The sequence below is a fragment of the Mustelus asterias genome, chromosome 2 (genome assembly GCF_964213995.1).
Source record: "Mustelus asterias chromosome 2, sMusAst1.hap1.1, whole genome shotgun sequence".
In the NCBI taxonomy this organism is placed as follows: Eukaryota; Metazoa; Chordata; class Chondrichthyes; order Carcharhiniformes; family Triakidae; genus Mustelus; species Mustelus asterias.
The window spans coordinates 45,693,698-45,720,865 of NC_135802.1; positions in this window are offsets into that span (position 1 = coordinate 45,693,698).

Below are 27,168 nucleotides of genomic sequence, written 5' to 3' on the forward strand. Positions count from 1 at the left end.
CCCACCCTACCCCCCCCCCCCCCCCCCCCCCACACACACACACACAATACGCCCCCCAACCATGGAACCCAGCTATTTGTGCAGGAACTTGCATGAGATGGTGAGTTAAAGTGGCTGTGAGACATTCAGTGCTGATGAGGGCAGCACGGTGGCACAGTCGTTAGTACTGCTGCCTCACAGTGCCAGGGACCCAGGTTCGATTCCCGGCTGGGGTCACTGTTTGTGTGGTGTTTGCACATTCTCCCCGTGTCTGCGTGGGTTTCCTCCGGGTGCTCTGGTTTCCTCCCACAGTCTGAAAGACGTGCTGGTTAGGTGCATTGACCCGAACAGGCGCCAGAGTGTAGCGACAAGGGGATTTTCACAGTAACTTCATTGCAGTGTTAATGTAAGATTATTTGTGACACTAATAAATAACCTTTTAAAAAATCTGCTGGTTGTGAGTAACATGCCTGTGGGCTCTAACCCTTGAACTACCCAATGCCCTTATGAGAGTGTGAGTCTGGAGTGTGTAGAAGCTTCACTTATCCTGGTGGACCAGAGCGGATCAGTTATCCATTTCCTGCACTGCGGGGTGGTCCTTCTCAGTGCACCATGAGCGCTAACTTCCCTGGCAACTCCCTGTCAGACCAACGTGGTCAGGTATAAAGATTCCTGCTCCCATCCCTCGGAAAGTGGAACCCTGGTCTTTCCTGGGTGGCCAGGAGGAGAATCACCAGGGAGGCTTTGTTGAACCATGGTGCAGAGGGTATGCTGCTCATGGGGCCATTGCTTTCCTCTCCACCACCACACCTGGCCTGCACTGAGTGAATGTCTGGGTGCCATTTAAACATGGCGCCCAGACCTTTGACCCATGAGGCAACAGCGGGGCCGATGAATTCCTGCTCGCCCCACCCTGAGATCATCAAGCTCTTCGCTGATGCAAAACTAGTGAGCTAAAAAGGGGAAAATCGCAAATGTTCAGACATCCAGCTGCTGGCAGGAATCAAATCACCTTTCCCATCTGTAGTGGATATCTAGAGATCTGTCTCCAAAAGGCTATTGAGGCTAAGTCAATTGAAATGTTCAAGACTAAGTTTGATTGATTTTGATCAGATAAGGCTGTTAACGATGAAAAAAAAATTGAGGTTACATATCAGCATGATCTAATTAGAATCATAGAATCCCTGCAGTGCAGAAAGAGGACATTCAGCCCATTGAGTCTGCACCGACTCTCTGACAGAGCATCTTATCCAGGCCCTATCCCCATATCCTCCGTATTAACCTCACTAATCCCCCTAAACAACACATCTTGGGATACTAAAGGGCAATGGAGCATGGTCAATCCACCTAACCTGCATATCTTTGGACTTAAATGGGGGAACATCTGAAACGGGTGAATGGTTTATGCCTCCTTAATGTTGCTCTGATTGTTTTCTATGGAATTGTTTTATACAGTTAGTTCTAAAAATTGTTCCTGATAATTGCATCATTTTGCACAGAATTCATGTAAAACTAATTAGCCTGTAGTTGCTTGTGTATGCTTTTGCATCTCTTGAATATGGGCACAATATTGCTCTGTTTCCGATCTACTCATTCCTTCCAAATGTCCATTGAATTCCTCATAACAACTGACTGTCTATAAAAACCCTTCCTCACCTCTCTCAGAACACTGGGATGATGAACATAATCTAAAGCTGGGGATTTCCTTTCAGCTGATCTAGCACTTACAACGATTACATTTTTGCCTTCTTCCCTTTTTTTTGGGGAGGGCATGTTGTTTTCTGGATTCTGCCAAGGAACTAATCATTCAGAATATTTATAATTTCATATTCACCCTCAGTTTCAAATATATTTGCATAACTTATTATGTTTACCTGCCCTTATTCTGACTGTAATATTACAAATCTTGCCCGTTCAGTTTTCCACTGCATGTATGTCCTTTTCTGTGTTAGCTTCTTTGATGTCTAAGTGCTCTTGTAGCCAACCCAAGCAATCCATTCCCCTTGCAAGATTTGTCAATGTAATTTTTCCTCTTTAATTTGGTTCGGTTAATCTGTATAGTGCTACACTTTATTTAGTCTGAACCTGCTAACCTATAATAATCATTTGTTCTGCATTCTCAATATTATTTCTTAAAGGTGTTTCACCAATACAAAGAACAAAGAAAAGTACAGCACAGGAACAGACCCTTTGACCCTCCAAACCCATGCCGATCATGATGCCCTAACTAAACTCAAAATAAACCTTCTGCCCTTACTCAGTCCATATCCCTCTATTCCCTCCCTATTCATGTACCCATCCAGATGGCTCTTAAATGTAGCTAATATGCCTGCTTCCACCACCTCCTCTGACAGCATGTTCCAGGCACCCACCACTCTCTGAGTGAAAAACTTCCCCAGCACATCTCCCTTAAACTTTCCCCCTTTCACCTTGAACCTGTGCCCCTTTGTAATTGACACTTGCACACTGAGAAAAAGCCTCTCTCTATCCACTCTGACTATGCCTCTCAGAAATGTTGATGAACCTTCCCTTCCAATCCATTTGCTTTAGTTGCTCCTTTGTTTTTGTTTCAAAGTTCAAGTGCCTCCCTCTGAAACTCTGTCTTTTCAATCCACGTTGCTGGCTGATGGACGTTGCCAGCCCGAGAACTAAAGTCATATTAAAAATATTTCTGCCTTCCTGATGTTCCCACCTCCCCCCCCTCCACCCACCCAGCCCCCAAACACACTCATGCAGGTCAACCCGAACTGATATTAGATTTAAATTTGTCTCCTTCACCAGCTGGGCCTTTCTTTGCAATGCAGTATCTGTACACATTGCACTGTGCTCCAAAACAGACTTCCAAATCCAATGATTTAAGATTTTAAACTTAACTTTCAGCATCCACCCGCCCTAATCTTTGCACAAGCCCATGGGATAGTAACAGGGCCAAATTTTGGTGCAACTCTCACTCAAGTATTGACAATGTTTCTCCTCCAATCTCTTTACTTCAATTGTTTCTGCAAAATCTTAAAATCCAGAAGCATCTCTCTAGAAATCTTTTCTTCAAGTTTACGTCTAAAAACAGGGCAGTAGCAGAACCACAATTATGGGAATATTTGAAGCACTGACCTCTCGCTTATTGTCCGCCCATTCCAATTGTTAGGTGGACCTCGACCTAAGCTGCCAGATCTCCAACTAGAAGCAAGTCAAGAGTCTAATCAGTAAATGGAAGTCAGGGTCAGGTGAAATAGTTATGACGCTTGACTTCAATTTCATCTCTGCCTATATTGATACCATCAGTCCCTGACACTGCCCATCAAATGTGGGTGGTTTGAGTCAGAAGGTGACAATTTCCACTGATAGTTAAAATGATCCTCAGTTTCTCAGGTAATATGATGGAACATTTTAGAAAACGTTTTACTTGTCTTCCATGGTGATTTTTCTGCAACTTAGTTAGTTTCAGCGAGCTTATAAATCCTGCAGAACGTACTGAACCTTTAAATACTTCTGTCAATGGATATATTTCTACATTTTGCCAAGAGGAAAAGCAGGAGCAACAGCTTGGCAAGGGAATGTAACAGACACAAGAAATAGGAGCAGTAACTGTTGTGGCTGCTCTGCCATTTAATACGATCTTGGGCTTCAACTCCATTTTCATGGCCATTCCCAAAATCCCTGGATCCCCTGAGAGACCGAAAATCTGCCTATCTCAGCCTTAAATATATTCAGTGATGGAACATCCACAACCCTCTGAGGCTTTGCTTCTTTAGGAAGTCCCAGAGTTGTGATGCCATATACAATGAGATATGACTGAAGCATTTGCAAAGAGAATTCCATAAGGTGAAGTAATTTCTCCTCATCACAGTCCTAAATGAACTTCCCCTTATTTTGAGACAGCGCCCCTGTATTTTGGATTTCTCGACCAGTGGAAACAATCTCTCCACATCCACCCTATCAAACCTCTTAAGAATCCTGTAGGTATCAATGAGATCGTCTCTCATTTTTCAAAACTCCAGAGATCATAAGCCTTATTTACTCAGCCTCTCATCTTAGGACAACACCTTCATCCCAGGAATCGATCTAGTGAACTTTCATGTATTACCTCCAATAAAAGCCTATTCTTCCATAAATATGGAGGTTGAAACAGAACCGCAATATTCCAGACGTTGTCTCACCATTTTGTACAATTGTCGAAAGACTTATCTCTTGTACTCCATTCTCCTTGCAATAGAAGCCAACATACCATTTGGCTTCCTAATTGCTTGCTGTACCTTCATGCAATTTTCTGCATCCCTGTATGAATACACCCGCGATCTCTCTGAACATCAACATTACAAATTTCACACCCTTTTAAAAAAATTCCACTTTTCTATTCCTACGGCCAAAGTGAATAACCTCACATCCTCCCACGTTGTACTCCATCGGCCATCTTGATGCCCACTTACTTAATCTGTCGACATCCCTTTGGAGCCTCTCTGTGTCCTCCACACAGCTTACCTTCCCACCTAGTTCATGAGCAAATTTTGATACATTACTCTCTGTTTCTTCATCTAAGTCATTAATATAGATTGCAAATGGCTCTGGTCCTAACACTTATCCTTGCAGCACTCCACTAATCATAGCCTGCCAACTTGAAAATGCCTCATTTTTGTCCACCCTTTGTCACCTGTCCATTAATCAATCCAAGCAGAGCAAATAGAGCTCTGGTTTTAGGGAGAGCAAATATAAGGAGATGTGTTCTCTGGAAACATTACCTTTCCGATAGCATGTATAGATACAGGAAAACATGGCTGCAGTCCTCTGAGGAGTAGTGCATGGAGGCATTGCTTCTTAAGGAAGTCACAGAGTTGTGATGCCAGACACAATGAAATATGAATGAAGTACTCACAACAATCTTCAGCCAGAAATGTCGAGTGGATGATCCATCTTGGCCTCCTCTAGAGGTCTCCAGCATCACAGATGCCACTGTTCAGCCAATTCAATTCACTCCACATGATACCAAGAAATGGACCATATGACATAGGAGCAGAAGTAGGCCATTTGGCCCATCGAGTCTGCTCGGCCATTCAACGAGATCATGACTGATCTGGTGTGATAATCCTCAACTCCACTTTCTTTCCTGATCCCCATAACCCTCGATTCCCTTGATTAACAATCTGTCTACCTCAGCCTTGAACATACTTAACAACACAACCTCTCCAGCTCCCTGCGCTAAAGAATTCCACAGATTCACTCCTCTCTGACAGAAGAACTTCCTCCTCACCTCAGTCATAAATGGGCAATCCCTTACTCTGAGATTATGCCCTCTGGTCCTAGACTCTCCCACAAGGGGAAAGAACCTCTCAGCATCCACCCTGTCAAGTCTCCGGATAATCCTACATGGCTCAATAAGGTCACCTCTCATTCTTCTAAGCTCCAATGAATACAGACCCAACCTGCTCAACCACCCCTCACAAGAAAATCCCTCCATACCTGAGATCAATGTAGTGGACCTTCTCTGGATTGCCTCCAATGCCATTAGATAAGGGGACCTAGCAATATTCGGACAATAGTACTGAACGACGAATACTTGTGCTACAGAGATTGCAACACCCCGAGCCAAGTTGCTCTATACAACCATGCAAAACCCCTACAATGCAGAAGGAGGCCATTCAACCAATTGAATATCTGCATCCATTCTCTGAAAGAGCATCTTACCCTGGCCCAGGCCCACTGCACCCCCACCCCCCCCACCCCCTGCCATTCTACCCCTGTAACTCCGTGCATTTACCATGGCTAATCCACCTAACCAACACATCTTTGTACTTTGGGAGGAAACCGGAGCACCTGGAGGAGACCCATGCAGACACGAGGAGAACGTGCAAGCTCCACACAAACAGTCACCCAATGCCGGAATAGCCCTGGGTCCCTGGCGCTCTGAGTTAGCAGTGCTAAGCGCTATGTCACTTTGCTGCTAAAGTACAGCCACAGTACTGCTAAAACAGGACCGGACAGGGTATTCCCTCGGACTTTGAAGGAGACTAGTGTTGAAATTGCAGGGGCCCTGGCAGATATATTTAAAATGTCGGTATCCATGGGTGAGGTGCCGGATGATTGGAGGATAGCTCATGTTGTTCCGTTGTTTAAAAAAGGCTCAAAAAGTAAGGCGGGAAATTATAGGCCGGTAAGTTTGACGTCAGTAGTAGGTAAATTATTGGAAGGAGTACTAAGAGATAGGATCTACAAATATTTGGATAGACAGGGACTTATTAGGGAGAGTCAACATGGCTTTGTGTGTGGTAGGTCATGTTTAACCAATCTATTAGAGCTTTTTGAGGAGGTTACCAGGAAAGTGGATGAAGGGAAGGCAGTGGATGTTGTCTACATGGACTTCAGTAAGGCCTTTGATAAGGTCCCGCATGGGAGGTTAGTTAGGAAGGTTCAGTCGCTAGGTATACAGGGAGAGGTAGTAAATTGGATTAGACATTGGCTCAATGGAAGAAGCCAGAGAGTGGTTGTGGAGGATTGCTTCTTTGAGTGGAGGCCTGTGACTAGTGGTGTGCCACAGGGATCAGTGCTGGGTCCATTGTTGTTTGTCATCTATATCAATGATCTGGATGATAATGTGGTAAATTGGATCAGCAAATTTGCTGATGATGCAAAGAGTGGAGGTATAGTGGACAGTGAGGAAGGTTTTCAAAGCTTGCAGAGGGAATTGGACCAGCTAGAAAAATGGGCTGAAAAATGGCAGATGGAGTTTAATGCAGACAAGTGTGAGGTATTGCACTTTGGAAGGACAAACCAAGGTAGAACATACAAGGTAAATGGTAGGACACTAAAGAGTGCAGTAGAACAGAGGGATCTGGGAATACAGATACATAATTCGCTAAAAGTGGAGTCACAGGTAGATAGGGTCGTAAAGAGTGCTTTTGGTACATTGGCCTTTATAAATCAAAGTATTGAGTATAAGAGTTGGAATGTTATGGTGAGGTTGTATAAGACATTGGTGAGGCCGAATTTAGAGTATTGTGTGCAGTTTTGGTCACCTAATTACAGGAAGGATATTAATAAGGTTGAAAGAGTGCAGAGAAGGTTTACAAGGATGTTGCCGGGACTTGAGAAACTGAGTTACAGAGAAAGGTTGAATAGATTAGGACTTTATTCCCTGGAGCGTAGAAGAATGAGGGGAGATTTGATAGAGGTGTATAAAATTATGATGGGTATAGATAGAGTGAATGCAAGCAGGCTTTTCCCACTGAGGCTAGGGGAGAAAAAAACTAGAGGACATGGGTTAAGGGTGAAGGGGGAAAAGTTTAAAGGGAATATTAGGGGGGGCTTCTTCACACAGAGAGTGGTGGGAGTGTGGAATGAGCTGCCAGATGAAGTGGTGAATGCGGGCTCAGTTTTAACATTTAAGAAAAACTTGGACAGGTACATGGATGAGAGGGGTGTGGAGGGATATGGTCCAGGTGCAGGTCAGTGGGACTAGGCAGAAAAATGGTTCGGCACAGGCAAGAAGGGCCAAAAGGCCTGTTTCTGTGCTGTAATGTTCTATGGTTCTATGGTTCTAAAACACTGGCATCTATTTGCCAATGTGGAAAATCACCCAGGTATATGCTGTACACAAAAAACAGGACAAACCCAACCTGGCCAATTGCTGCCTTATCAGTCTACTCTTAGCCATCAGTGAAGTGATGGAAGGAGTCATCAGCTGTGCTATCTAGTGACACATGCTTAGAAATAACTGGCCACTAATGCTCTGTTTGGGTACTGCCAGGGCCACTCAGCACCTGACCTCATTACAGTCTTGATTCAAACATGGAAAAAAGAGCTGAACATCAGAGGCGAGGTTAGGAATAGACTTAGGGTTAGGGGATTGCCCTTGACATCAAGGCCTCATTGATCGAGTGTGGCATTAAGGAGCTCCAGTAATACTGGAGTCAGTAGGAATCAGGGGGAAAACTCTTCGCTGGTTTGAATCATACCCGGCACAAAGAAAGATGGCTTTGGAGGTCAATCATCTCAGCTGGTGCAGGAGTTCCTCAGGGTAGTGTGATAGGCCCCAATGTCTTCAGCTGCTTGGGCAATGATCTCCTTCAATAATAAGGTCCGAAGTGGGGATGTTTGCTGATGATTGCACAATGTTCAGCACCACTCGCAAACACTCAGATACTGAAGTAGCTCATGTCCAAATGCAACAAGACCTGCACAATATCCAGGCTTGGGCTGACAGTGCCAAGTGACATTCTTGCCACATAAGTGCCAGGCAATAACCATCACCAACTAGGTAGAATTTAATCATCACTGCTTGACATTCAATAGCATTGCCATCACTGAATCCCCCATTATCAACATCCTGAGGGTTACCATTGACCAGAAACTGAACTCAACTAGCCATATAAATACTGTGGCTGCAAGAGCAGGTCAGAGGTTAGGAATCGTGCAGTGAGTAACTCTTCTCCTGACTCCCCAAAGTCTGTTCACAATCTGCAAGGCACAAGTCAGAAGTGGAATGGAATATTCTCCACTTGCCTGAATGAGTGTAGCTCCAACAACGCTCTAGAAGCTTAACACCTTCCAGGACAATGCATCCCGCTTGTTTGGCACCCCTTTCATGAACATTCACTCCCTCCACCACTAACACACAGTAGCTGCCATATGTACCATCTGCAAGGTGCACTGCAGGAACTCACCAAGGCTCCTTCGACAGCACCTTCCAAACCCATGACTGCTACCATCTGGAAGAATAAGGGCAACAGACATATGAAAACACCACCACCTGCAAGTTCCTCTCCAAACGACTCACCAATCTGACTTGGAAATATATCGTCGTTCCTTCTCTGTCATTGAGTCAAAATCTTGGAACTCCTCCCTAACAGTACTGTGGGTGTACCTACACCACATGGACTGCAGCGGTTCAAGAAGGCAGCTCAACGCCACCTTCTCAAGGGCAATTAGTATTCTAGGTCTTGTTGCTATTGCTCCTGCCAACCCAACCCAAAGGCCAAAGCTGACTGAAGAACCCAGCAAGGCCCAGAATCTGGTGATTACATGAAATTTTTTTGGCAGGAATTCTCATGAATACTTTTTTGTTCTGTCTCCCACCCAGCAGTTGATCATATTTTGACCTGGCCGGCAGATAGGAGGAGGAATCACAGCTGTGTCCAAGAGGTGATCCTTGGGGAAGATGTGAGTAATTGGTGGGGAGGTGGTGGGGGGGTGAGGGGGTGGGGGGGGGGGGGGGGGGTGGGGGGGGCATGAGGCTTCCTTCTGGGCCTTCCTTCTACCCCTGGCTGAAAGAGGCACTCTGTTTATGAAACTGGCAAACCCCTACCTCCTTTTACTGTTAACTGTCCCAATCCCAGGTAAACCGAGGAAGAAGCAGAGAGTTTTGAATTGGCTCCCAATTGTGCTCTGGGAGCCTGATTTAAACTTAATTAAGTGTCTTGCTACTCCACACTCAGACACATGGATGTCGCAATATCTGCTGCTGTAAAAAAGGTGCAGGTGTGTGGATATTGGAAATATGTTCCGCTTATTTAACTTTTTAATCCTGCCACCCTCTGTGCGTGATGGGGGTTAATATCGAGGCCCCAGTGCAGCTCCAGGTCCTGTTTCTCCCACTGCCCACGTCATATCTCTACTGCTCCTGCTGCCCCATTTCTGCTTTGAAGTCTGTCAAAGTTTAACTAAATCACATTAATCACAGGTTAAAATGTTCCACCAATTTTTATTTCTGATCTATTTTTTAAGAGGTTATCCAGCAAAACCAGGATAAAACCTAACAGTTCAATGCCAGTGAAACAATGGTATTTGCTACCAAATAAACCTGTTGGACTTTAACCTGGTGTTGTGAGACTTCTTACCGTGTTCACCCCAGTCCAACACCGGCATCTCCACATTGTGAAACAACATGCAGACCCCACAATAAATCATCCCTTTCAGCAACATGCCTCTTAATGTTATGTGTGCAGCAGCTACCAGCAAAGTTAAATGATTTTTTGATTTGACCATTGAGCACACAAAACGAAAAGGTTGAACTGGGGGAAAGAAGACTGAGAGTAACTATTAAGGCCCATGCGTTATACCCAGTCAGACATTTGCTGAAGCTCAGTGCAATATTTGGCTGACAAGTCATTCATTGTAATCAGTTTCTGAATAATTTTAATACTACTTGTGATTTATTTTATTAATCAGAGGGAGAGATGTTAGTGTGGAGGATCGGAACGTTTTTCATTTGAAGCATCGAATATTTGGGTTAAGTGATCCCGGGTAAAGCACTGGAATGTTGACTATAGATCCATTTATACTTTCTAACAATGTGTCTCTCACCTTCACTCCCCAGAAAGCACTGCCTGCTGCAACAGTGCGAATTTTCCCATTTCTCACACTAACTATTCAATGGCCTCAATGACTGATATTGCCAATTAGTGCTAAGTTAGGAGCAGTTTAATGCTGTGGGCCCACTAAGGACTGGATAACACTGCCCACGTTTATTTTTATCACTAATCACCAGAGGATACTCTGCTTTTCAATTCAATTTCAGCTGATGCACACAGTAATTTAATCTAAATTCACATACCTTAAGTCTGTCATCCACTTAACACTTCAGTCAATGCCTCTGGTCAGTCTACATCACTCGTGTACATTATTGCCATTACATTTTCTCTGTTGCATTGAAAATTGGAATCATTAGGATCCTAATTGTTTAAGTTTACCGGAACTTTCTGTTCATAGATACTCAACAGCCATTGTAAGATTCCTCCAAATGCATCAGGAAACACCGAGGCTCTTTGGCTCACCAAGATTCAAATTAAGCTTCTGTTTTTCATCTACTGAAGCATCTGTCTGTCTGAAAAAAAAAGGTCTTCTGCAATCAGCTGAAATATGGATGATGCTTAAATGATTTCTTAGACGACACTTTGAGTCTTCACTTTTCTCACAGATGCACGTTGCTGATGAATAATGATCTGGTAAAAGAAACAAGATAACAGCGGGGTAGAAATTGGTTTTATCGCTATATAAGAGAAAAGTAGAACCAATGATTTATCAGCTACTTGACAGCAGGTTTATAATCAAGAAATGAAAACAAAAAGAACTATAAATGCTGGAAATCTGAAATAAGAACAAGATAATACACAGCAGGTTAATCAGCATCTGTAAAGAGGAAATACAGACTGTGACAGTTCAAGAGTGCATCTTTCATCAGACTAAATTGATACTTTAGTGTGCAATTGCTCAATGCATTCATTTGACATCCTGTGTCCACTATCTTAACACAGGCAGATTAAAACCTTTTAATACAGGAAAAAGAGAAATGCCATAGTAACACATGCTTCTTTTAGGTATTGTTTTGCAAATTTTCTTTCAAAAGGCACTACAATTGATGCCAATAACACTGGCTACAAAGAAACAAGAAACAAGCCAGCCAAGGTTTCCTGCCGCTGATTGCTCAGTGACCCCTGCTGATAAAGATGCGCATGTGTGCTGCCCCAGCCTCCGCAACCTCGAGGTCAGAATTTTTCAGATGGCAGTGTCTCATTTCCCGCCATCCGGAGGGTTGGTGGGGGACACATTCCCGCCAACTCCGAGTGCCCTGCAGACATTTCATGTTCGAATGAGCATTAATTGGCTGCAGACAGGACTTCTCCCTCGGGAGAAGTCCCACATTAGAGAGCTGCCGGCCAATTTGAATGGCTGGCATCTCTCCAGTCCCTGTACCAACTGTGCTGCAGGAGAAAGAGAGGAAGAAATAGAGGACGATGCCTGAGACTAAGTCTGAGAACTGGATGTCCAGATAAAGTTTTCCCTGGGTGGGGGGGGGGGGGGGGGGGCGCAAAGCGGGTGTTCAGGGTTTCAGGGGAGAGGCCAGGGAGGGCACAGTTGGGAAATTTGAGAATCTGGAGAGAATCCTGTCCCTTCAATTTTGCACTCCCCTGCTGCCTAAAAGCCCGCTTGTTGGGGGGGGGGGGGGGGGGGGCGGATTGGGTGTAAATTCTGACCCCTGTCTTACATTCCATTCCATATTCTTCAGCCTTTGGTTTCCTGTGTTTCTCTCTCTTTCTTTGCCCCACATCTGCCGGCTGTTTTCAGTCAGCCCACTGTCTGAAACTTCTATCCTAAACCCACCTCGCTAAAGTTAAAGTTTTAAAATTTATTTATTAGTCGGCTTACATCAACACTGCAATGAAGTTACTGTGAAAATAGTTACTGTGAAAATCCCCTCGTCGCCACACTCTGGCGCTTGTTCGGGTAACACTGAGGGAGAATTTAGCATGGCCAATGCACCTAACCAGCACATCTTTTGGACTGTGGGAGGAAACCGGAGCATCCGGAGGAAACCCAGGCAGACACGGAGAGAACGTGCAGACTCCTCACAGACAGTGGCCCAAGCCAGGAATTATGTTCGAGTTATATAAAATGTTGATTAGGCCACATTTGGAATACTGTGCCCAATTCTGATCACCACAATACCAGAAAAATGTGGAGGCTTTGGAGGGAGTACAGAAAAGGTTTACCAGGATGTTGCCTGGTATGGAGGGTATTAGCTATGAGGAGAGATTGAATAAACTGGGATTGTTCTCCTTGGAAAGACGGAGGCTGAGGGGCGACCTGATAGAAGTTTATTAAATTATGAGGGGCATAGCTTTGGTAAACAATTGGAAGCTTTTTCCCAGGGCAGAAATGACAATCATAAGGGGACACAAGTTCAAGGTAAGGGGGGAAAGGTTCAGTGGAGATGTGCGGGGAAAGACTTTTACACAGAGGATGGTGGGGGCCTGGAATGCACTGCTAAGTGAGGTGGCTGAGGCTGATACGTTAGCGACATTTAAGACTGATCTGGATAGGCACATGAACAGGTGGGGTATAGAGGGATACAGGCGGTTGGTCTAGGTAGGACAATGTGATCGGCGCAGGCTTGGTGGGCCAAAGCCTGCACTGTTCCTGTGCTGTACTGTTCTTTGAACCAGGGTCCCTGGCACTGTGAGGCAGCAGTGCTAACCACCATACCACCATGCCACTGCTGCCTTTTAAAAGCCTTCTCAAACCAAAGTGCAGCAATTTGATTAAACTTGGCAGGATGTATGAGCCTGATCATGTGATCCCATGGACCATGTGAAGTTCATGCTGGGACCTCAGCAAAATTATTCGGGTATGTACCCAGTGTCCCCCGGGCTGTTCACTGTATGAGCGACATGGGAAATCAGGCATCTCTGATGCCATTAAAAAGCTACGTCTCTTTAAAAAGGAAGTGCATAATGCCTTGCAATCAGCAGGGAAGTTTTGCAAATGGGAAAAAATGGTTGGTAGATGTCCAGATGGGGCACCCACATTCTCCAGTGCCACACTAAATGCCTTTGGCCAGGCAGTTGATGGGAGGAAGAAGATCTTGTCACCACAAATTGAAAGAAAGCCCTCAGGACAACACCACTGCTACTAGTGGGGTGGGAAAAGGTTGGTTGAGGTGGTCTATGCCAGGGAGTGGCTGGAATGAAGAAAATTCAATGACCTCACCAGAGCAGTCATGGTCATAATATTTACCCTCTTACTTCCTCTTCACACTTTTACCACCTCCAGCCTCACTGCTCACAATACACTCTCTCTCATTTCCCTTCACTTTCCTGCAATCACTGCACTAAATTTCACTCCATCTTATGCTTGCATGGAGCCCTGGGAGAGCTGAGTAGCAATCTCAGGAGCATGGTTTCACAGGAGCAATACCAACTGTCCTCTCTCGGGATGAGAGCATTCCTGCCATACAGCCCCTGGTGCCCTCATTGGTACTACATGTTCTGCTGGACCAGACTGCCTGGTCTACAGTGAGATGCTGCAGTCTGTAGCTGGGTCCTCGAGGTCAGAACTGCTCTAGCTTGCCCATCAAGGCTATTTGAATTCTCCTCAATGGAAGCTTAGCAAGCTCCCATCTTGCAAGCTGTACACAGCCACTGGGGAAATAATTTATAGGAGCATTTGGAGAGATGAACAAGCACAGGAGACATTCACTAAAGGTTTGTTCCCCAAGGATGATTCATTATTTCTTTTTGTTAGCTATCATTTTTTGGATAACTTTTTTATTTGTTCTTGGTTTGGTGTTGTTATTTTAGGATTTGTTGTGAAGTGACGTTCTATCAGGCTGGATTGAAGGATAGCAATCAGAGAATGTTGGATGAGCAGCCCTCTGAGAGATCTGGCTCCTGGTAGCACTGGAGATTGATGCTGCCTATGCTGGTCCCTTTCTTCATGTTCCTCCTTCTGCTTCTCCTCCACCTCTTACACTTCTTGGTGACCAGATAATGGTAAAGATTGGTGCCTCTTGATGATAAAGTTATGCAGCATGCAGCAAATGCCAACAAAGTTGCTGGATACCTGGAGACTGAAGCCTTTTATATTTAGAAAGATGTCAAAATGGTGATGGGGAACATGCAAGGCAATATGGGTTTATGTATGCCATCTTGCACCACAGGAATCCCACAATGGTCAACTGTCTTACTTTGCTCTGTGGTGTTAATTCTGGTGTAGACAGTGGTCTCCCTATGGACTGTAAGGTATGAGATACCATTGAGGTGACATGATGTAACTGGATGCAATTATGGTTAAGGTTTACGGTGACCTTGATGAGAGTCAGGGGATGCTCTCCATGCCTGGCTTGTAGCCTGGGTTGTGGCTGCAGCAAGTGACATCAGAACTGGTCATCTAGAGGTCATCGATCAAAATGTTAACTCTGCTTCTGCACTGATTCCAGTCCTGAGTAAGTTAAAGTTTATTTATCCGTCACAAGTAGGCTTACATTAACACTGCAATAAAGTTACTGTGAAAATCCCCTAGTCGCCACACTCTGGCGCCTGTTCAGGTACACTGAGGGAGAATTTAGCATGGCCAATGCACCTGACCAGCACGTCTCTTGGACTGTGGGAGAAAACTGGAGCACCCGGAGGAAACCCATGCAGACACAGGGAGAATGTGCAAACTCCACACAGACAGTGACCCATGCTGGGAATTGAACTTGGGTTCCTGACGCTGTGAGGCAGCAGTACTAACCACTGTGCCGCCCAGTATTTCCAGCATTTTCTGTTTCTCTTTCAGTTTTCCAGCATTCACAGTATTGTGCCTGTGTATAAATCAGTGATAGCCTCCTATGCGAAGCAAAGCCAGATTTCTCCTCAGGTAAGAGCCCTGCTCTCTGATGACCCCATTGTGGGGGTGTGCTGTTCTCCACACTACCGTCCTCCTCCCCACTCTCTCTTGCCTCCCTGCTTTCTCTCCCTCACCCTCCAGCGCCAGAAATAGCCTTTACCAGCCTCCAATCACTGCAGTGAAGCTGATTTGAAGGCAGCCAAAAGCAGTGCTGCCCCAGCAAAATGTTCCTCGCGAAAGTCAGATGTGAAGTGAAAAAGAAAGGCTGGAAAGACACCCAGACATTAATTGGCAAGCAAAAAAAAGCAGACAAGCAACCAACTTCCGCGGATCACCCCATTAAACGGTGCAGCTGAAGTGTCTGCTCGGACCATGAGTTGCTGAGTGAACTTATCATGTGGCGTGTCGTGTGCTGGGCCAACTCGTTTCACAAAAGGATCCGACAGCACGTTTAGGAACCCCTATTCAAGTATTTTAATTACTGTAACATATATTAACATATTTCTGGTGTGCGCTGTGGATGGCGAGGGATGTGTATAGCCCAATATGAAAGGCAATGTGTGCAGAGCCAGGCGCGCTTGCACTTCCCGCCTCAGTGGTCGTTTCACCACCTGATTTATGCTTGTAAAACAATTCCAGTGCCGACGAATGTGTGAGGCTGCAATTCTTCAACCCAGATTTCAGCGGTCTCAGCCGAAATTTCCCCAAAAGACTGAATCTCCCTCTCCTTCCGTGGTTTCCTGGTACCTGCTGTATCGAGGGCAGCAGACAAATGTAAGTGATTGTTGTTGAGGGAGAGGAAAGGAAGGGGAATTCGTGAAGGTATTTGAACACAAGGTATTTTATAAGGTATCTGAACAAATATGTTGGGCGTTATATTCCACAGAATATCCTGGAAGATCGTGAGGAGAGAACAGTACAAGCTCCCAGTGGCTGCACACCGGAAATGCAACTTAATAAAATTACTCCTTTTATGCAGACAAACTTTGATGTTGACTGGATGGCTGGCGATGGGCGCTCCACTTTATTTTTGCAGAGCTCCCACTGAGCATTGCAATGTAAATGAGAGGAGAGCAACTCTGCATAATGTCTCCAAGTGAGCAGGAATACCAGAGTAGCAGCTCCTCTCCGTGTAAACAAGAGCCAGTTTGATGTTAAGACTACCTAGAGTGAGTTGTGTCATTCCTTCTGCTCGCGATAACCGGAATAATTATCTTAACGGACTCCCTGGAGGGAATAATGTTTTCGCTCTTTGACTTGATGACAAGAATGATTACTTAGCTGACTGCATTTACAAGCCCAGTTCACCTCTGCCATAGGGAACATGCTGGAGGCGCACGGGGAGGAATCCCTGATCAACTCAACAAAAAAACTACTTGAGATTAAATAAATAAATATAAGAGCTACTTCCAATTAAACTCCAAGACGCGGTTGCGTTATCTCTAATCAGATCTTTCTGTCCCTAAACAAGAAAATTCTTGGGGCATCTGTGTGACATGCAGGGAGAATGGATGAACACAGCCCACTGAGTTTAAGGGGCCCTAGTTGCTGTGGATGGAGGAGGGGGAAAGAGGACAATCAGTTTAGTGCGGACTGCAAACCAGATTACAAGGAACGCTCTCTCACTCAAAGGAGATTTTCATTCTCTCACACTTACACTGGGAGCGGGAGTGAATCATGGAGTAAGTGTAACTCACTATTGGGACATTAACCTAGATTTTCCTCTCCGGTTTATATCCTAAGGGTGTCCCGCTCATCTGACTGACCCGAGACTGGCCTTGGTGAAATTGATAAGATCAACATCATTTAAGTTTCTCCCCGGCAGTCTCCCTACCCTTTGGTGAAGGGTAAAGGGAAAGCGGCTGCTGGAGAAATTCAAGCGCCTCCAGCGAGCTGAAGGGCACGCATCAATTTCACAACATTCAGATTTTTCAACCGTGAAGAGTTCACATCCAGATATCTGGGTTCCTAAGTTTACTCAGGCTGCCATCAGAATTCGCACAACAAAGTTCAGATGAGGAGCGAGGCTCAGCTTGGAATGCGGGGAGGTTGGCACAGGAAACAGGCACAGTGCAGGGAGATTGGCACAGGAAACAGGCACAGTGCGGGGAGGTTGGCACAGGAAACAGGCACAGTGCGGGGAGGTTGGCACAGGAAACAGGCACAGTGCGGGGAGGTTGGCACAGGAAACAGGCACAGTGCAGGGAGGTTGGTGCAGGAAACAGGCACAGTGCAGGGAGGTTGGCACAGGAAACAGGCACAGTGCAGGGAGGTTGGCACAGGAAACAGGCACAGTGCAGGGAGGTTGGCACAGGAAACAGGCACAGTGCAGGTTGGTTGGCACAGGAAACTTGCACAGTGCAGGGAGATTGGCACAGGAAACAGGCACAGTGCGGGGAGATTGGCACAGGAAACAGGCACAGTGCGGGGAGGTTGGCACAGGAAACAGGCACAGTGCGGGGAGGTTGGCACAGGAAACAGGCACAGTGCAGGGAGGTTGGTGCAGGAAACAGGCACAGTGCAGGGAGGTTGGCACAGGAAACAGGCACAGTGCAGGGAGGTTGGCACAGGAAACAGGCACAGTGCAGGTTGGTTGGCACAGGAAACTTGCACAGTGCAGGGAGATTGGCACAGGAAACAGGCACAGTGTAGGGAGATTGGCACAGGAAACAGGCACGGTGCAGGGAGCTTGGCGCAGGAAACTGGCACGGTGCAGGGAGATTCGCACAGGAAACAGGCACAGTGGAAGGGGGTTGGCACAGGAAACAGGCACAGGGCAGGGAGGTTGGTGCAGGAAACAGGCACAGTGCAGGGAGGTTGGCACAGGAAACAGGCACAGTGTAGGGAGATTGGCACAGGAAACAGGCACAATGCAGGGAAATTGGCACAGGAAACTGGCACAGTGCAGGGAGCTTGGCGCAGGAAACTGGCACAGTGCAGGGAGGTTGGTGCAGGAAACAGACACAGTGCAAGTAGGTTGGTGCAGGAAACAGGCACAGTGGAAGGGGGTTGGCACAGGAAACAGGCACAGGGCAGGGAGGTTGGCGCAGGAAACAGGCACAGTGCAAGTAGGTTGGTGCAGGAAACAGGCACAGTGGAAGGGGGTTGGCACAGGAAACAGGCACAGTGCAGGGAGGTTGGCACAGGAAACAGGCACAGTGCAGGGAGGTTGGTGCAGGAAACAGGCACAGTGCAAGGAGGTTGGCACAGGAAACAGGCACAGTGCAAGGAGGTTGGCACAGGAAACAGGCACGGTGCAGGGAGTTTAGTGCAGGAAACAGGCACAATGCAGGGAGGTTGCCATCAGAAACAGACTGCAAGTTAGTTGGCATAAGGATCAGGCAATGAAAGGGGGTTGGCACAGAAAACAGGCACTGTGCAAGGAGGTGAACACAGGAAACAGGCACAGTGCAAGCGGGTTGGCACAGGAAGCAGGCACAGTGCAAGCGGGGTGGCACAGCAAACAGGCACAGTGCGGAGATAGTGTCCTGATAGCAGGCTGTTTGGTTGTAATTGTTTCAATTGTAACGGAACCTGACCATAGGAAAATGGTGCAACGCTACTTTAGGACTCCCATTGTCACCCCCAACAAAAAACATCCAATTTTATTTTCACTGAATTATTGGAGGGTAATAATGGCTGAAGTGCAGAACCAGCGTTTAATCTGATTCCTTGGGCTTCCTGCCTGTTGCATTAGGTGAAAATTATCCCCAATTATCTTACAAGATTAGGCAAAGAAGCATTAGCCACAACATCAGCTCTGATGAAGGGTCATCCTGACTTGAATTGTTGGCTCTATTCTCTCTCCACAGATGCTGTCAGACCTGCTGAGATTCTCCAGCATTTTCTGTTTTTCTATGAATGTGTTTTATTTAGCATTCCTTTCACCGCCCTCTCATTGTGTTGAAACTCTTCAAGAGCTTACCATGATTGGCCAGATTTTATTCTCCTGACCTTTGCAGGAAAGTGTGACATTACTCACAACCTAACATACATATACCCCACTAAAAGCCCCACATGTATGTAGTTGTTTGTTACATGCATCTTCTTGACGGTTGACGCTGGGGTTAAGCTATGTCTCATGGTAGCCAGAGGGCATTTATTTTTTCCAGCTGAAGTAATGACGGGAATGAGTGGAAGAACGGGAAAGGGATCACCCATAAAGTATCACAATCCAGCTTTGGGTCCTTACCTGCTGGCATCCTGAGGAAAATGTGGGCTTTCCTCATTCTATAACAAATTAATTAAAAATGCTATGATTTGTACACATGCACCCCGGACATTCTCTCTTCCACCTTCTCCCGTCAGGAAAATCATGCAAAAGTCTGACATCATGTACCAACTGACTCAAGAACAGCTTCTTCCCTGCTGCTGTCAGAATTTTGAATGGACCTACCTTGCACTAAGTTGATCTTTCTCTACACCCTAGCTATGACTGTAACACTGCATTCTGCACTCTGTCGTTTCCTTCTCTATGAACGGTATGCTTTGTATAGCGCACGAGAAACAATACTTTTCACTGTATCCCACTACATGTGACAATAATAGATCAAGTCAAATGCAATCATAAAGGAGGCGGTTAGTTCTCATCTGAGTGATCCCATTAAATGGCAATAATAGTGAAAAATGAGTAAAGCTTGGGTGAGGAAAAGAGATTTAGAATTAACAGACAAGCCGCACAGTAATCTAAAATTGCTGTCAGGTACCACACCCAGCCCCCAGTGTTGTGAGGAGTAGTCTCAGGGCCACACATAACTCTTTCAATTTTTAGCTAAACTCGCGAGAGCTGACCCACTGAGTCCTGATGAGACGGACCTAAATTGCCACCAACTATGAGATAATGGCTGAGATTTTCCTCCTTTTTAATCACCTGTTTTTGTGGCAGATTTGGATCAGCGGGGTCAGAAAAATGAGTCGGGGAGGCCTGGTGCTGACTCTCTGTGAAATAAACCATTGAAATTTCCCTACACCCATAATATGGACAGCCTGCAGTGCTGCTGCATTCCCAGCCTTGTGTGGAAATTCAGTTTACATTTCTGTTTTCAGTGAAATGTTTCATTTTTTTCCTTTAATGCCTGTGACCCACCTCTCTGAATGAATGCCAGAGTAAAAGAAGCACTGCTGGTTGCTAGGCAGTCATCGCCAGGTGGAACTATAGCTAAAGGCCACCATCTGAGGATTTTTTTTTGACAGTAAAACTTCGCTGCTCACTGCTTGTTTTTCGCTGCTTTGTGCAGCTCAACCTTGCTAATAGGTTCAGCCTTGCTCCTGGTGCTATGTCCCCCTCATTTTTTTTTCATCTGAATACATTCACCACAGGAGACTATGGTGTTTCCTTTGCGCATTTCCTTTTATCCCTGTCATGAGGAGGAAGAAGAGGAGGATTAGGAGGAACAATACGGAGATGCCAGGCTAATCAAGCACCATAGCCTGGCTTACTGGCAGCACTCTTCCCTCTGAGTTCGAAGGCGATGGGTTCAAATTCCACTCCAAAGACTTGAGCACATAATCTAGGTTGACACTTGAGAGCGGCACTCAGAGTGTTGCATTGTCAACGTTGCCGTCTTTTGAATGCAAAAGATCGCTTGGCACTATTTGAAGGAGAGTAGGGGAGTTCTCCTGGTGTCCCAACTGACATTTATCCCTCAACAATCAACACGAAAGAAGATTAACTGATAATTCATCTCATTGCTGTTTATGGGACCTTGCTGTGCGCAAATTGGCTGCACTGTTAAGCCTATTTAACAACCGTGACTACACTTCAAAATAAAGCATTCATTGTGAAGCACTTCAGGACGTCCTAAGGATGTGAATGGTGTTATGTAAATGCAATTCATTCTTTCCTCTTATACAGACAGCATTCATTCTCCTCCCACAGGTAACCACATTGCCAGTAAGAGTAAAACTCACTGCAGCTTTCCATTTTCATGCTACTGGATCACTCGGATATTTGGATTTCAGGCAGCAGCAAGAGAAATTTATGAACAGAGACTGATGCTGTGTTGTGCGGGCTGCCCTGTTCATTTTCTTATCGATCCATCTTGCACAGCCCTATGAGTGGGCTGGCAGTTTTTATATACTGAGTTTCTCCTGGTCAAAATTGTAGTCAACAGGAATGATGGCACTACATGTGCCCTTTCCAGAACACAATAAACATTCTCAATGACAACCTAGACAATTCCTCAAAGTGGCTCTGTTGTGCAATGGGAAATGATGATGTGTTTGAATGCACACTGTCAAGAACACTTCCATGTTCACTTGTTTAAAAATCGCCCACCATCCCACATTGTTCGTCAGTCAAAGGCTGTTGGGTAACTAAGGTTACCCAACAGCCTTTGGTTGACAACACCAGCTCATATTCTGGGAACCCTGAAGGAACCACCAATACAGAGGTGCTCGGGTTGCTATTGAACAGACCATAGGTTTTACAAACTCTGTTTGAGAATGGTGGAATAGCAGTAATGTTACTAGACTAATAATCCAGAGACATGAGTTCAAATGGCAGCATGGTAGCTTGTAGAATTTAAATTCAATTAATGAATACATTAATATAGCAGAGATGATCATGAAACTACTTGATTGTTGCTAAAATAACCTCTGGTTTAATAATGTGCTCAGGGAAGGAAATCTGTCACCCTTACCAGGTCTGGCCTACATGTGACTCCAGACCCACACGATGTACTTGACTCTTAAATGACTCCTGAAATGGCCTTAAGCCACTCAGTTGTAGCATACTGCTACAGAAAAATTGAATAAGAATAAAAGCAGGCAAAACACCAAGCTCTGTTTAGGCACAAGAAAAGAAGGCACATCCTGCCCAATCAACCCTGTGAAGGCCTCCTCACTAATATTTGGGGTTTGTGCTAAAATTGGAAAGATGTGCCACAGATCAGTCAAGCAACAGCCTAAGATAGTCATATCTACTGACCTTACAGCTAATGTATCATTGCCATCCCTGACTATGTCCTGCCCCACTGGCAGCACAAACCCATCAGAGGTGTGTGGTAAGCCACTGTTAGCTTATTGCCTGTGTGTGTGACATGCCTGGACACATCTCTGCCGGCCCGGGACCCCCCTCCCCCCCTCCGGTCCAGGTATAAAGGCGACTGCTCCCCACCCCCTGCCTCAGTCTGGACCAGTTCATCGGCATGGGTGTGCTCCAAGTCTTTTGCTAATAAAAGCCTATTTGTTCTTGCATACAAACTAGTCTTTGCTTGATTGATAGTGCATCAATTTTATTAGCAAAAGTTTTGGGATGGAGCAGATACTAAAACCCGATAAACTCGAATTGGACCCTCAAGCTGTAGGAGCCTCTAACAGCTTCGATCACTGGCTGTGCTGTTTCGAAACTTTCCTCACCGTCTCCTCCTCCGTCGTCCGGACCGAAACTGACAAGCTACACGTGCTCCACGCCCGGGTAAGCCATCAAGTATTCTCGATGATTAGAGACGCTGAAACTTACAAGGATGCAATTGAACTTTTAAAAGGCCAGTACAACAAACAGTCTAATGAAATCTACGCCAGACATCTTCTGGCTACTCGCAGACAGCGGCCAGGAGAATCGGGCGATCAATTCCTGCGTGCGTTGCGAGCACTTGGCAGGGCCTGCAACTGCAAGGCCGTAACAGCAGCCCAAAACACTGAGGACTTAATCAGAGATGCCTATGTCATGGGTATCAGGTCAAACTATATCCGACAACGACTGCTGGAACAGGGTGGGCTGGACCTACAAAAGACTGTGGCGCTTGCCGACTCGTGAGAGGTGGCCTTCCGTAATCTCGAGGCCTACACCCCCGACCACGGGGACGCATCATGGACACCGCGGCCGCTGCCACCTCTGTACTCGGGAGGGCCGCAGGCCTACGCCACGCCACGCCCCACCAATGATCCGACCGCTGCGGCAGTCTCCGGAGGCCCGAAGTGCTACTTCTGCGGCCTGGGGAAGCACCCCCGACAACGCTGCCCGGCGAAGGATGCGATCTGCTCCGGGTATGGAAAGAAGGGCCATTACGTGAAGGTATGCAGGGCGAAATCGACCTCCAAGCCCAGTGTGGCCACGTGCGACCCGCGGGGGCCGCCATCTTGGACACCATCAGCCGCGTGTGAGCCGTGCGGGCTGCCATCTTGGATGCCTTCAGCTCCGTGTGGGCCATGCGGGCTGCCATCTTGGACGCTGTCAGCCGCGTCGCAAAATCCAACGGTGGCTTCGATTACGCTGGACCAATCCAGGCCTCACCAACTCGCCAGGTCCATGATGGACATCGAGGTAAACGGTCACACTACAAACTGTTTATTTGACTGTGGGAGTACGGAGAGCTTTATTCATCCTAACACAGTGAGTCGCTACGCCCTTTCAGTACTGCCAGTGAAACAAACGATCTCCATGGCTTCAAAGTCCCACTCGGTGGATATCCTCGGGTACTGCGTGGCAACCCTGACTGTACGGGTCACAGTGTGCAAAGATTTCAGGCTCCTCGTGCTGCCACAACTCTGCGCTGCCGTACTCCTGGGGCTAGATTTCCTGAGTCACCTTAAGAGCGTCACCATGGAGTATGATGGGCCTTTTCCCCCGCTCTCTGTTTGCAATCAGCAGTTCTTAGATCGCCCACCGCGCACCACCTGCAGCCTCTCGACCTTTAAAGTCGCCCCTCCCTCACTGTTTGAAAATCTCACTCCCGATTGCAAGCCCATCGCCACCAAGAGCAGACGGTACAGTGCTGGAGACAGAGCTTTTATCAGGTCCGAAGTACAACGGCTCCCAGGGGAGGGGATCATTGAGGCCAGTACCAGCCCCTGGAGAGCCCAAGTAGTAGTTGTTAAAACTGGGGAGAAACATCACATGGTCATTGACTACAGTCAGACCATTAACCGATACACGCAGCTCGACGCGTACCCCCTTCCCCGCATATTTGACATGGTTAATCAGATTGCGCAATATCGGGTGTTCTCCACCATCGACTTAAAATCTGCATACCACCAGCTCCCTATCCGCCCGGAAGACCAGCAATATACTGCCTTCGAGGCGGATGGCCACCTCTATCACTTCCTTAGGGTCCCCTTCGGCGTCACCAACGGGGTCTCGGTTTTCCAGCTTAAGATGGACCGAATGGTAGACCAGAACGGGCTGTGGGCCACCTTCCCGTACCTGGATAACGTCACCATCTGCGGCCATGGTCAACAGGGCCACGACGCCAACCTCCACAAATTCCTCCACACCGCCACACTCCTAAATCTGACCTATAATAAGGAGAAGTGCGTATTCCGCACACACCACCTCGCCATCCTTGGTTGTGTTGTGGAAAACGGGGTCATCGGGCCCGATCCCGACCGCATGCGTCCCCTCCTGGAACTTCCCCTCCCCACTAGCCTCAAAGCACTGAGGAGATGCCTGGACTTCTTCTCATACTACGCCCAGTGGGTCCCCAATTATGCGGATAAAGCCCGTCCGCTCATCAAATCCATATTTTTTCCCCTGACGGCAGAGGCCCGCCTGGCCTTCGACCGCATCAAAGCAGACACCGCGAAGGCCACGATGCACGCTGTAGGCGAATCCATCCCGTTCCAGGTGGAGAGCGATGCGTCTGACTTCGCCCTAACCGCCACCCTTAACCAGGCGGGCAGACCCGTGGCCTTCTTCTCACGAACCCTCCAAGGCCCTGAAATTCGACACTCCTCTGTCGAAAAGGAGGCCCAAGCCATAGTGGAAGCTGTACGGCACTGGCGCCACTACTTAGCTGGTAAATGATTCACCCTACTCACGGATCAACGGTCAGTTGCATTCATGTTTAATAACACGCAGCGGGGCAAGATCAAAAGTGATAAAATATTGAGGTGGAGAATCGAGCTTTCCACCTACAATTACGACATCTTATACCGGCCCAGGAAGCTCAATGAGCCCCCGGACGCCCTGTCCTGGGGAATATGTGCCAGCGCACAAATAGATCAATTGCAGACTCTCCACAACGACCTCTGACACCCGGGGGTCACCAGGTTTTTTCACTTCATTAAAGCCTGTAACCTGCCCTATTCCATTGAGGAAGTCAGGTCTATAACCAGACACTGCCAGGTCTGCGCAGAGTGCAAGCCGCACTTCTATCGGCCAGACAGAGCACACCTCATAAAAGCCACCACGCACCCGACAATCGGAAGGGACTACAGACGACTCGAGCGACTACGGCCTGGCGCCTGAACCAACACCGCGGCCACCTGAACCGACACCACAACCGGCACTACGGCGGTCGCAGCGGCAGATCAAGCCCCCAGAGAGACTCAATTTGTAATTCTGTAAATATCGTTCCACCCACCTCACCCCCGCCGGACTCTTTTTAAAACAGGGGGTGAATGTGGTAAACCACTGTTAGCTTATTGCCTGTGTGTGTGTGACATGCCTGGACACGTCCCTGCCGGCCCTGCTTGGGACTCCTCCCCCCCTGGTCCAGGTATAAAGGTGACTGCTCCCCACCCCGTGCCTCAGTCTGGACCAGTTCATCGGCATGGGTGTGCTCCAAGTCTTTTGCTAATAAAAGCCTATTTGTTCTTGCATACAAACTAGTCTTTGCTTGATCGATAGTGCATCAAGGTGGTGCCATTGTGATATACAGACTGGAGGCAGAGACCCTGGAAGTTCTCAATAATGACTCCAGATTGCATGAGCCTGTGGCCATCAAGTCAAACATGGGCAAGGAAACCACCGCTGATTACCACCCATTGCGCTCCCTCAGCTGATGAATTATTTCTCCTCCATGTTGAAGGTAGCAAGTGCACAGAATGTGCTACAGCTGAGGGACCTCTATGTCCATTACCAAGAGTGGCTTGATGGCATCATTGTTTACTGGGGTAGCCATGTTCTGAAGGATATATTTGCCAGACTGGGCCTGTACCGGGTGGTGAGGGAACTTACATGAGGGAAAGACCTACTTGACCTTATTCTTACCAGTCTGCCTGTCATTGATGCACCTGTCCATGACAATATTTGTAGGCGGGACCACAGCACAGTCCTTGTAGAGACAAAGGCTGGAATTCTCCCGCTGGTAAATGATTCACCCTACTCACGGATCAACGGACGAAAAGAAATTGGTTTAGGTTGGAGGGTCACAGTTTTTTTTTAACTGGTCGGTGCAACATCGTGGGCCGAAGGGCCTGTTCTGCGCTGTAATGTTCTATGTTCTATGTTCTATGTTCTATGTTCATGTCCCGCCACCACTGCAAGCGAGGATGGAGAATTTGGCGCTCAGCCAAATCTCTGTTCACTGCAGTGGGACCAGAGAATCCCGCTGGCATGAACAGCCAGAAAATCCTGACTGAAGTCCCATTTTTACACTGAGGACATCGTACTGTGTGACACTACCACCATGTAGCTGGGATAGAATCAGAAACGATCTAGCAGCTCAAAAGTGAGTATCTATGAGACACTTGTAGGCCATCAGCATCAGCAGAATTGTTTTCAATCACAATCTGTAACCTTATGGCCCAACACATACCTCATTCTACAATTACTATCAAGCCATGGGAACAATCCTTGTTCAATGGAGAGTGCAGGAGACCACATGCCAGGAGCAGCACCAGATGTACCTAAAAATTAGGTGCCAATTTGGTGAAACTGCAAACTGGACTGCATGTATGCTAAACTTTGGAAGCAGCATGTGATAGACAGAGTTAAGTGATGACACGATCAATGTGTCAGATCAAAGTACAACAGTTGAGAATGGTGGCAGACTGTTAAACCACTAATACAAGGAGGAGGCTCCAAAATACATATGAACAAGTAGCAGGGGTAGGCCATTCAGCCTCCCGAGTCTGCTCCACCATTTAATAAGATCACGGTTGATTTGAAAATCAACCTCAAATTTGCACTCTGCCTACTCCTGATAACACCCCCTTGCTTACTAACAATCCATCTTCCACTGCCTTAAAAATATTCAAAGGCTCTGCTTTTGCTGCCTCTTCAGGAAGAGAGTTCCAAAGACTTACGAGCCTCTACGTGAACAAATTTTGCATAATCAGCAGTGCTAACCACTGTGCCATCGTGGTGCCCTATTAACTCCATTAGCTTTCCTAATCACTTGCTGTAACTGCATATTGGCCTTTTGTGAG